The sequence below is a fragment of the Hyla sarda genome, unplaced genomic scaffold (assembly GCF_029499605.1).
Source record: "Hyla sarda isolate aHylSar1 unplaced genomic scaffold, aHylSar1.hap1 scaffold_169, whole genome shotgun sequence".
Lineage (NCBI taxonomy): Eukaryota > Metazoa > Chordata > Amphibia > Anura > Hylidae > Hyla > Hyla sarda.
Genome location: NW_026608330.1, coordinates 8,974 through 21,251, shown reverse-complemented (window position 1 = coordinate 21,251; position 12,278 = coordinate 8,974). Strand labels below are relative to the sequence as shown.

The following is a 12,278-nucleotide window of genomic DNA, read 5'->3' as shown; positions in this document are numbered from 1 at the left end:
AGCAATGACACCCCCATGTCAATTAACAAGATTCAGCACCCACTACCTGAAAGACAGCTACCTATCATGTCATGTCCAACCTGCACAGGTGTGCTGGTTGCTGAGCTTATTCAATTAAAGAGGACATTCAGCAGCAGCAGTCCTGTGCCTGGTCGCTCCAACAGGGGCCAGACACAAGCGGCACCACCTATTGTCTTTTGCCTGCAGTAGGGGCCCACTGGACTAGCCAGCAAACAGCTGCAGCAGCAAATAAACAGGTAATTTTTCTTTCCAACACTGAACCTTGGTGGTGCACTTAATATATGCTACCAGATAGGGGACATATCAGATATTAAACTGATATAAACAGACACCACATTTGATACTAGCCAAAAGGAAGAATGAGAAGTGATAACTGTGAAAGGGGAGGAACCAACGCTGTCCCCTTCACATGCACCATCACTACTTGTAGGAAGGTAGGCTGGCTGGCACCCTCCCATACACACTCTGGCTGGGTGGCAGTCACCCACCAGTACACACAGCAGGCCCTAAACCCATATCATTATTGCTAAGCAGGAAGATGGGAGTCCATTTCACTCTGATGGACCATTTTTAAATGCAATCCATAACCTGGCTTTGGCAGGAAACCTTCTTACTCCTCCTACTTGCATTTGATACTGGGTTTAGGATCTGCATAGGAAATACACACGCACGCACACACACACACACACACACACACACACAAGCACACACTTACCTGTGTTGCCTGCTGACGCCTCCTTGGCTGTCCCCAAACAGTATAAAACCAACAGCCACGGGAAACTGTAAGGATAGAGGACATACCTGCATCCTATTGGACTCACTTGTCTTGGTTAAATCCAGCTTATTTGAAAACTTATGGTGCTGCTGCTTGTGCTCATGGCAGTGCTGCTTCTGACAAGGCTGTTCTTTGGTGGGCCTAGGTGACATCACAATCTCCATGGTTACATACGCAACAAAGGTCAGATGTTGTTTACATATGGCCATGCCAGTGGTATTGAGTAGCATATCACAGTGCTAAGGGTCCTGGATGCAACAATCTTTCAATGGGGAATAGCCGCACTGAGTTTGTCAAGTGCACCCATGTTTGCAACTCCAACAATACACACATATGTATGTATGTATGTATGTATGTATGTATGTAATGTATGTAATGTATGTATGTGTATCTATGTGTATCTATGTGTATCTATCTATATCTATCTATCTATCTATCTCTTTCACTCTCTCTTTATGTATATATATATATATTTTTTTCTTTTTCTTTTATATATATATATATATATATATATATATATATATATATATATATACATATATATAGAGAGAGAGATGGAAATACTTTTTTAAACATGTTTACACCTTTTTTTTTAACCTTCTTTTTTTCTTCTCTCCATGTTTTCCTTCTTTCCTCCTTTTTTCCTATGCTGCTGCTTCTTATTTTTCTTCTTTTTCAGACCCTATCATTGCACTATTGCTTATTCAATACCACCAGCAGATGGAGACACTATATTACAACATTAGTTGTGAGCAGCAGTTTGTACAAACAAATGCCTCATAGCTGATGTCCTATCCATTATTGCAATGGATGGTTGGCTGGCAACATTTGTTTTTATTATTCCAATACCACAGTACCAATGCATGGTCAATCAACAGCAATGACACCCCCATGTCAATTAACAAGATTCAGCACCCACTACCTGAAAGACAGCTACCTATCATGTCATGTCCAACCTGCACAGGTGTGCTGGTTGCTGAGCTTATTCAATTAAAGAGGACATTCAGCAGCAGCAGTCCTGTGCCTGGTCGCTCCAACAGGGGCCAGACACAAGCGGCACCACCTATTGTCTTTTGCCTGCAGTAGGGGCCCACTGGACTAGCCAGCAAGCAGCTGCAGCAGTAGCAGCAAATAAACAGGTAATCTTTCCAACACTGAACCCTATCTGGTGCACTTAATATATGCTACCAGACAGGGGACATATCAGATATTAAACTGATATAAACAGACACCACATTTGATACCAGCCAAAAGGAAGAATGAGAAGTGATAACTGTGAAAGGGGAGGAACCAACGCTGTCCCCTTCACATGCACCATCACTACTTGTAGGAAGGGAGGCTGGCTGGCAGCCTCCCATACACACTCTGGCTGGGTGGCAGTCACCCACCAGTACACACAGCAGGCCCTAAACCCATATCATTATTGCTAAGCAGGAAGATGGGAGTCCATTTCACTCTGATGGACCATTTTTAAATGCAATCCATAACCTGGCTTTGGCAGGAACCCTTCTTACTCCTCCTACTTGCATTTGATACTGGGTTTAGGATCTGCATAGGAAACACACACTCACACAAGCACACACTTACCTGTGTTGCCTGCTGACGCCTCCTTGGCTGTCCCCAAACGGTATAAAACCAACAGCCACGGGAAGCTGTAAGGATAGAGGACATACCTGCATCCTATTGGACTCACTTGTCTTGGTTAAATCCAGCTTATTTGAAAACTTATGGTGCTGCTGCTTCTGATCATGGCAGTGCTGCTTCTGACAAGGCTGTTCTTTGGTGGGCCTAGGTGACATCACAATCTCCATGGTTACATACACAACAAAGGTCAGATGTTGTTTACACCTGGCCATGCCAGTGGTATTGAGTAGCATATCACAGTGCTAAGGGTCCTGGATGCAACAATCTTTCAATGGGGAATAGCCGCACTGAGTTTGTCAAGTGCACCCATGTTTGCAACTCCAACAATACACACATATGTATGTATGTATGTATGTTGTATGTATGTATGTATGTATGTATGTATGTGTATCTATCTATCTATCTATCTATCTCTTTCTCTCTCTCTATATGTATATATATATATATTTTTTTTTTTTTCTTTTAAATATATATATATATATATATATATATATATATATATATATGTACATATATATAGAGAGAGAGAGATGGAAATACTTTTTTAAACATGTTTTCACCTTTTTTTACCTTCTTTTTTTCTTCTCTCCATGTTTTCCTTCTTTCCTCCTTTTTTCCTATGCTGCTGCTTCTTATTTTTCTTCTTTTTCAGACCCTATCATTGCACTATTGCTTATTCAATACCACCAGCAGATGGAGACACTATATTACAACATTAGTTGTGAGCAGCAGTTTGTACAAACAAATGCCTTATAGCTGATGTCCTATCCATTATTGCAATGGATGGCTGGCTGGCAACATTTGTTTTAATTATTCCAATAACACAGTACCAATGCATGGTCAATCAACAGCAATGAAGCCCCCATGTCAATTAACAAAATTCAGCACCCACTACCTGAAAGACAGCTACCTATCATGTCATGTTCAACCTGCACAGGTGTGCTGGTTGCTGAGCTTATTCAATTAAAGAGGACATTCAGCAGCAGCAGTCCTGTGCCTGGTTGCTCCAACAGGGTCCAGACACAAGCAGCACCACCTATTGTCTTTTGCCTGCAGTAGGGGCCCACTGGACTAGCCAGCAAGCAGCTGCAGCAGCAGCAAATAAACAGGTAATTTTTCTTTCCAACACTGAAACCTGGTGGTGCACTTAATATATGCTACCAGATAGGGGACATATCAGATATTAAACTGATATAAACAGACACCACATTTGATATCAGCCAAAAGGAAGAATGAGAAGTGATAACTGTGAAAGGGAAGGAACCAACGCTGTCCCCTTCACATGCACCATCACTACTTGTAGGAAGGGAGGCTGGCAGCCTCCCATACACACTCTGGCTGGGTGGCAGTCACCCACCAGTACACACAGCAGGCCCTAAACCCATATCATTATTGCTAAGCAGGAAGATGGGAGTCCATTTCACTCTGATGGACCATTTTTAAATGCAATCCATAACCTGGCTTTGGCAGGAACCCTTCTTACTCCTCCTACTTGCATTTGATACTGGGTTTAGGATCTGCATAGGAAACACACACACACACACACACACACACAAGCACACACTTACCTGTTTTGCCTGCTGACGCCTCCTTGGCTGTCCCCAAACGGTATAAAACCAACAGCCACGGGAAGCTGTAAGGATAGAGGACATACCTGCATCCTATTGGACTCACTTGTCTTGGTTAAATCCAGCTTATTTGAAAACTTATGGTGCTGCTGCTTCTGACAAGGCTGTTCTTTGGTGGGCCTAGGTGACATCACAATCTCCATGGTTACATACAAAACAAAGGTCAGATGTTGTTTACACCTGGCCATGCCAGTGGTATTGAGTAGCATATCACAGTGCTAAGGGTCCTGGATGCAACAATCTTTCAATGGGGAATAGCCGCACTGAGTTTGTCAAGTGCACCCATGTTTGCAACTCCAACAATACACACATATATATGTATGTATGTATGTATGTATGTATGTGTATCTATCTATCTATCTATCTATCTATCTCTTTCTCTCTATATGTATATATATATATATATATATATATATATATATATATATATAATTTTTTTTTCTCTTAAATATATATATATATATATATATATATATATACATATATAGAGAGAGAGAGAGATGGAAATACTTTTTTAAACATGTTTTCACCTTTTTTTTACCTTCTTTTTTTCTTCTCTCCATGTTTTCCTTCTTTCCTCCTTTTTTCCTATGCTGCTGCTTCTTATTTTTCTTCTTTTTCAGACCCTATCATTGCACTATTGCTTATTCAATACCACCAGCAGATGGAGACACTATATTACAACATTAGTTGTGAGCAGCAGTTTGTACAAACAAATGCCTCATAGCTGATGTCCTATCCATTATTGCAATGGATGGCTGGCTGGCAACATTTGTTTTAATTATTCCAATACCACAGTACCAATGCATGGTCAATTAACAAGATTCAGCACCCACTACCTGAAAGACAGCTACCTATCATGTCATGTCCAACCTGCACAGGTGTGCTGGTTGCTGAGCTTATTCAATTAAAGAGGACATTCAGCAGCAGCAGTCCTGTGCCTGGTCGCTCCAACAGGGGCCAGACACAAGCGGCACCACCTATTGTCTTTTGCCTGCAGTAGGGGCCCACTGGACTAGCCAGCAAGCAGCTGCAGCAAATAAACAGGTAATCTTTCTTTCCAACACTGAACCCTGGTGGTGCACTTAATATATGCTACCAGATAGGGGACATATCAGATATTAAACTGATATAAACAGACACCACATTTTATACCAGCCAAAAGGAAAAATGAGAAGTGATAACTGTGAAAGGGGAGGAACCAACGCTGTCCCCTTCACATGCACCATCACTACTTGTAGGAAGGGAGGCTGGCTGGCAGCCTCCCATACACACTCTGGCTGGGTGGCAGTCACCCACCAGTACACACAGCAGACCCTAAACCCATATCATTATTGCTAAGCAGGAAGATGGGAGTCCATTTCACTCTGATGGACCATTTTTAAATGCAATCCATAACCTGGCTTTGGCAGGAACCCTTCTTACTCCTCCTACTTGCATTTGATACTGGGTTTAGGATCTGCATAGGAAACACACACACACACACACACACACACAAGCACACACTTACCTGTGTTGCCTGCTGACGCCTCCTTGGCTGTCCCCAAACGGTATAAAACCAACAGCCACGGGAAGCTGTAAGGATAGAGGACATACCTGCATCCTATTGGACTCACTTGTCTTGGTTAAATCCAGCTTATTTGAAAACCTATGGATCTGCTGCTTCTGCTCATGGCAGTGCTGCTTCTGACAAGGCTGTTCTTTGGTGGGCCTAGGTGACATCACAATCTCCATGGTTACATACACAACAAAGGTCAGATGTTGTTTACACCTGGCCATGCCAGTGGTATTGAGTAGCATATCACAGTGCTAAGGGTCCTGGATGCAACAATCTTTCAATGGGGAATAGCCGCACTGAGTTTGTCAAGTGCACCCATGTTTGCAACTCCAACAATACACACATATGTATGTATGTATGTATGTATGTATGTATGTATGTATGTATCTATCTATCTATCTATCTATCTATCTATCTATCTATCTCTTTCTCTCTTTCTATATGTATATATATATATATATATAGAGAGAGAGAGAGAGAGAGAGAGAGAGAGAGAGAGATGGAAATACTTTTTTAAACATGTTTTCACCTTTTTTTTAACCTTCTTTTTTTCTTCTCTCCATGTTTTCCTTCTTTCCTCCTTTTTTCCTATGCTGCTGCTTCTTATTTTTCTTCTTTTTCAGACCCTATCATTGCACTATTGCTTATTCAATACCACCAGCAGATGGAGACACTATATTACAACATTAGTTGTGAGCAGCAGTTTGTACAAACAAATGCCTCATAGCTGATGTCCTATCCATTATTGCAATGGATGGTTGGCTGGCAACATTTGTTTTTATTATTCCAATACCACAGTACCAATGCATGGTCAATCAACAGCAATGACACCCCCATGTCAATTAACAAGATTCAGCACCCACTACCTGAAAGACAGCTACCTATCATGTCATGTCCAACCTGCACAGGTGTGCTGGTTGCTGAGCTTATTCAATTAAAGAGGACATTCAGCAGCAGCAGTCCTGTGCCTGGTCGCTCCAACAGGGGCCAGACACAAGCGGCACCACCTATTGTCTTTTGCCTGCAGTAGGGGCCCACTGGACTAGCCAGCAAGCAGCTGCAGCAGTAAATAAACAGGTAATCTTTCTTTCCAACACTGAACCCTGGTGGTGCACTTAATATATGCTACCAGATAGGGGACATATCAGATATTAAACTGATATAAACAGACACCACATTTGATACCAGCCAAAAGGAAGAATGAGAAGTGATAACTGTGAAAGGGGAGGAACCAACGCTGTCCCCTTCACATGCACCATCACTACTTGTAGGAAGGTAGGCTGGCTGGCAGCCTCCCATACACACTCTGGCTGGGTGGCAGTCACCCACCAGTACACACAGCAGGCCCTAAACCCATATCATTATTGCTAAGCAGGAAGATGGGAGTCCATTTCACTCTGACGGACCATTTTTAAATGCAATCCATAACCTGGCTTTGGCAGGAACCCTTCTTACTCCTCCTACTTGCATTTGATACTGGGTTTAGGATCTGCATAGGAAACACACACACACACACACACACACACAAGCACACACTTACCTGTGTTGTCTGCTGACGCCTCCTTGGCTGTCCCCAAACGGTATAAAACCAACAGCCACGGGAAGCTGTAAGGATAGAGGACATACCTGCATCCTATTGGACTCACTTGTCTTGGTTAAATCCAGCTTATTTGAAAACTTATGGTGCTGCTGCTTCTGATCATGGCAGTGCTGCTTCTGACAAGGCTGTTCTTTGGTGGGCCTAGGTGACATCACAATCTCCATGGTTACATACACAACAAAGGTCAGATGTTGTTTACACCTGGCCATGCCAGTGGTATTGAGTAGCATATCACAGTGCTAAGGGTCCTGGATGCAACAATCTTTCAATGGGGAATAGCCGCACTGAGTTTGTCAAGTGCACCCATGTTTGAAACTCCAACAATACACACATATATATGTATGTATGTTGTATGTATGTATGTATGTATGTATGTATGTGTATCTATCTATCTATCTATCTATCTATCTCTTTCTCTCTCTCTATATGTATATATATATATATATATATATATAATTTTTTTTCTTTTAAATATATATATATATATATATATATATATATATATACATATATAGAGAGAGAGAGATGGAAATACTTTTTTAAACATGTTTTCACCTTTTTTTTACCTTCTTTTTTTCTTCTCTCCATGTTTTCCTTCTTTCCTCCTTTTTTCCTATGCTGCTGCTTCTTATTTTTCTTCTTTGTCAGACCCTATCATTGCACTATTGCTTATTCAATACCACCAGCAGATGGAGACACTATATTACAACATTAGTTGGGAGCAGCAGTTTGTACAAACAAATGCCTCATAGCTGATGTCCTATCCATTATTGCAATGGATGGCTGGCTGGCAACATTTGTTTTAATTATTCCAATACCACAGTACCAATGCATGGTCAATTAACAAGATTCAGCACCCACTACCTGAAAGACAGCTACCTATCATGTCATGTCCAACCTGCACAGGTGTGCTGGTTGCTGAGCTTATTCAATTAAAGAGGACATTCAGCAGCAGCAGTCCTGTGCCTGGTCGCTCCAACAGGGGCCAGACACAAGCGGCACCACCTATTGTCTTTTGCCTGCAGTAGGGGCCCACTGGACTAGCCAGCAAGCAGCTGCAGCAAATAAACAGGTAATCTTTCTTTCCAACACTGAACCCTGGTGGTGCACTTAATATATGCTTCCAGATAGGGGACATATCAGATATTAAACTGATATAAACAGACACCACATTTGATACCAGCCAAAAGGAAGAATGAGAAGTGATAACTGTGAAAGGGGAGGAACCAACGCTGTCCCCTTCACATGCACCATCACTACTTGTAGGAAGGGAGGCTGGCTGGCAGCCTCCCATACACACTCTGGCTGGGTGGCAGTCACCCACCAGTACACACAGCAGACCCTAAACCCATATCATTATTGCTAAGCAGGAAGATGGGAGTCCATTTCACTCTGATGGACCATTTTTAAATGCAATCCATAACCTGGCTTTGGCAGGAACCCTTCTTACTCCTCCTACTTGCATTTGATACTGGGTTTAGGATCTGCATAGGTAACACACACACACACACACAAGCACACAATTACCTGTGTTGCCTGCTGACGCCTCCTTGGCTGTCCCCAAACGGTATAAAACCAACAGCCACGGGAAGCTGTAAGGATAGAGGACATACCTGCATCCTATTGGACTCACTTGTCTTGGTTAAATCCAGCTTATTTGAAAACCTATGGATCTGCTGCTTCTGCTCATGGCAGTGCTGCTTCTGACAAGGCTGTTCTTTGGTGGGCCTAGGTGACATCACAATCTCCATGGTTACATACACAACAAAGGTCAGATGTTGTTTACACCTGGCCATGCCAGCGGTATTGAGTAGCATATCACAGTGCTAAGGGTCCTGGATGCAACAATCTTTCAATGGGGAATAGCCGCACTGAGTTTGTCAAGTGCACCCATGTTTGCAACTCCAACAATACACACATATGTATGTATGTATGTATGTATGTATGTATGTATGTATGTATCTATGTATCTATCTATCTATCTATCTATCTATCTATCTATCTCTCTGTATATATATATATATATATTTTTTTTTTCTTTTAAATATATATATATATATATATATATATATATATATATATACATATATAGAGAGAGAGAGATGGAAATACTTTTTTAAACATGTTTTCACCTTTTTTTAACCTTCTTTTTTTCTTCTCTCCATGTTTTCCTTCTTTCCTCCTTTTTTCCTATGCTGCTGCTTCTTATTTTTCTTCTTTTTCAGACCCTATCATTGCACTATTGCTTATTCAATACCACCAGCAGATGGAGACACTATATTACAACATTAGTTGTGAGCAGCAGTTTGTACAAACAAATGCCTCATAGCTGATGTCCTATCCATTATTGCAATGGATGGTTGGCTGGCAACATTTGTTTTTATTATTCCAATACCACAGTACCAATGCATGGTCAATCAACAGCAATGACACCCCCATGTCAATTAACAAGATTCAGCACCCACTACCTGAAAGACAGCTACCTATCATGTCATGTTCAACCTGCACAGGTGTGCTGGTTGCTGAGCTTATTCAATTAAAGAGGACATTCAGCAGCAGCAGTCCTGTGCCTGGTCGCTCCAACAGGGGCCAGACACAAGCGGCACCACCTATTGTCTTTTGCCTGCAGTAGGGGCCCACTGGACTAGCCAGCAAGCAGCTGCAGCAGTAAATAAACAGGTAATCTTTCTTTCCAACACTGAACCCTGGTGGTGCACTTAATATATGCTACCAGATAGGGGACATATCAGATATTAAACTGATATAAACAGACACCACATTTGATACCAGCCAAAAGGAAGAATGAGAAGTGATAACTGTGAAAGGGGAGGAACCAACGCTGTCCCCTTCACATGCACCATCACTACTTGTAGGAAGGGAGGCTGGCTGGCAGCCTCCCATACACACTCTGGCTGGGTGGCAGTCACCCACCAGTACACACAGCAGGCCCTAAACCCATATCATTATTGCTAAGCAGGAAGATGGGAGTCCATTTCACTCTGATGGACCATTTTTAAATGCAATCCATAACCTGGCTTTGGCAGGAACCCTTCTTACTCCTCCTACTTGCATTTGATACTGGGTTTAGGATCTGCATAGGAAACACACACACACACACACACAAGCACACACTTACCTGTGTTGCCTGCTGACGCCTCCTTGGCTGTCCCCAAACGGTATAAAACCAACAGCCACGGGAAGCTGTAAGGATAGAGGACATACCTGCATCCTATTGGACTCACTTGTCTTGGTTAAATCCAGCTTATTTGAAAACTTATGGTGCTGCTGCTTCTGATCATGGCAGTGCTGCTTCTGACAAGGCTGTTCTTTGGTGGGCCTAGGTGACATCACAATCTCCATGGTTACATACACAACAAAGGTCAGATGTTGTTTACACCTGGCCATGCCAGTGGTATTGAGTAGCATATCACAGTGCTAAGGGTCCTGGATGCAACAATCTTTCAATGGGGAATAGCCGCACTGAGTTTGTCAAGTGCACCCATGTTTGCAACTCCAACAATACACACATATGTATGTATGTATGTATGTATGTATGTATGTATGTATGTATGTGTATCTATCTATCTATCTATCTATCTATCTCTTTCTCTCTCTCTATATGTATATATATATATATATATATAATTTTTTTTTCTTTTAAATATATATATATATATATATATATATATATATATACATATATACATATATAGAGAGAGAGAGAGATGGAAATACTTTTTTAAACATGTTTTCACCTTTTTTTTACCTTCTTTTTTTCTTCTCTCCATGTTTTCCTTCTTTCCTCCTTTTTTCCTATGCTGCTGCTTCTTATTTTTCTTCTTTTTCAGACCCTATCATTGCACTATTGCTTATTCAATACCACCAGCAGATGGAGACACTATATTACAACATTAGTTGTGAGCAGCAGTTTGTACAAACAAATGCCTCATAGCTGATGTCCTATCCATTATTGCAATGGATGGCTGGCTGGCAACATTTGTTTTAATTATTCCAATACCACAGTACCAATGCATGGTCAATTAACAAGATTCAGCACCCACTACCTGAAAGACAGCTACCTATCATGTCATGTCCAACCTGCACAGGTGTGCTGGTTGCTGAGCTTATTCAATTAAAGAGGACATTCAGCAGCAGCAGTCCTGTGCCTGGTCGCTCCAACAGGGGCCAGACACAAGCGGCACCACCTATTGTCTTTTGCCTGCAGTAGGGGCCCACTGGACTAGCCAGCAAGCAGCTGCAGCAGTAAATAAACAGGTAATCTTTCTTTCCAACACTGAACCCTGGTGGTGCACTTAATATATGCTACCAGATAGGGGACATATCAGATATTAAACTGATATAAACAGACACCACATTTGATACCAGCCAAAAGGAAGAATGAGAAGTGATAACTGTGAAAGGGGAGGAACCAACGCTGTCCCCTTGACATGCACCATCACTACTTGTAGGAAGGGAGGCTGGCTGGCAGCCTCCCATACACACTCTGGCTGGGTGGCAGTCACCCACCAGTACACACAGCAGACCCTAAACCCATATCATTATTGCTAAGCAGGAAGATGGGAGTCCATTTCACTCTGATGGACCATTTTTAAATGCAATCCATAACCTGGCTTTGGCAGGAACCCTTCTTACTCCTCCTACTTGCATTTGATACTGGGTTTAGGATCTGCATAGGAAACACACACACACACACACACACACACATACAAGCACACACTTACCTGTGTTGCCTGCTGACGCCTCCTTGGCTGTCCCCAAACGGTATAAAACCAACAGCCACGGGAAGCTGTAAGGATAGAGGACATACCTGCATCCTATTGGACTCACTTGTCTTGGTTAAATCCAGCTTATTTGAAAACCTATGGATCTGCTGCTTCTGCTCATGGCAGTGCTGCTTCTGACAAGGCTGTTCTTTGGTGGGCCTAGGTGACATCACAATCTCCATGGTTACATACACAACAAAGGTCAGATGTTGTTTACACCTGGCCATGCCAGTGGTATTGAGTAGCATATCACATTGCTAAGGGTCCT

General features: G+C 42.2%; 1 pseudogene; it reads right to left on the bottom strand.

The window, feature by feature from the left end:
- Positions 1-284: 284 nt before the first annotated feature.
- On the bottom strand, positions 285-387 carry LOC130311907 (U2 spliceosomal RNA; annotated as a pseudogene).
- Between the last annotated feature and the right edge of the window lie 11,891 nt (positions 388-12,278).